Here is a 1,038-nt window from a genome sequence, read left to right as displayed (position 1 = left end):
CCTTCCTCCTTGCCCATCACGTGCACTTCCCAGAAGGGATTCAGAATTAACCCCATGTGTTCAAGCAGCAAACCTGGGATACCCTAGCCTCTCTCATCTGGCCTCTTTCCTTACGTGTGACACCCAGCGGCTGGAGGCTGCGGCTCCTGCCTTCTGTTTCAGATATGCTGCCATTGACAGATTCTTTGGAAAAGACCCAAATCTGTCCATCCAGAAATGCAGGAAGCATTCCTTTATTAACATGATGAGGAAGTATGATGCAGAAGCTTTAGGCCAGTAAGTCTCAAAGTGTGGGCCCCTGATCTGCAGCATCACCCTTAACTGAGAACTTGCTGAAATGTAAATTCTTGGGCCTCATTACAGACATAGGGACTCAGAGATTCTGGGGCTAGGGCCTAGCCATCTGTGTTATAACAAGCCCTCAAGGGCTTCTGATGGCTAAAGTTTGAGAAGCACTGCTTTAGGCGAGGAGGCATTGGTGGTTCAGTGGGAGAATTCTCCCCTTCCATGAGGGAGACCCAGGTTCGATTCCTGGCCAATGCACCTCATGGGCAGCCACCAGCCGTCTGCTAGTGGAGGCTTGTGTGTTGCTAGGATACTGAACAGGTTTCAGTGGAGCTTCCAGATTAAGGTGTCCTAGGAAGAAAGGACTGGTGCTCTACAACGGTTCCATCCCATTGTGCATGGGGTTCTCCATGAATTGGGGCCGACCTGGCAGCTTTAGTCTGAGTTATAATCCTTGGATGGAGACCCAACTCAACCATATATGGAGCTATAGATTCACCTCTTTGGCCCTCAGTCGCCTCCTCTGTAAAATGGGAGCAATTGTGCCTGCTTTGCTTGCCTCACAAGACTGAAACAGTGAATGTGCAGACAGTTTGCAAAGCCCAGTTCGAGGCCAGCTATTATCACCCAGACACTCAGTTGCAGTGCGTTTGTGGGTGGTGAGGAGAGTTAAGATTGAGGATGAGATTTCATTTTCAGTTGAGGGATTCGAGACCCACCCCGGGCCACAGGAACTTGGGGATAATTGTTTTC

At 49.8% G+C, this 1,038-nt stretch overlaps 1 non-coding gene across 1 annotated transcript; it reads left to right on the top strand.

Annotated features, from left to right (window-relative positions):
• Positions 1-472: 472 nt before the first annotated feature.
• On the top strand, positions 473-543 carry TRNAG-UCC (transfer RNA glycine (anticodon UCC)). Its single transcript has one exon. It is a non-coding gene; the product is annotated as a tRNA-Gly (tRNA).
• Positions 544-1,038: the final 495 nt, after the last annotated feature.

Source organism: Loxodonta africana, chromosome X (assembly GCF_030014295.1).
Source record: "Loxodonta africana isolate mLoxAfr1 chromosome X, mLoxAfr1.hap2, whole genome shotgun sequence".
NCBI classification, from domain to species: domain Eukaryota; kingdom Metazoa; phylum Chordata; class Mammalia; order Proboscidea; family Elephantidae; genus Loxodonta; species Loxodonta africana.
This window is presented reverse-complemented; position numbering and strand designations above follow the sequence as displayed.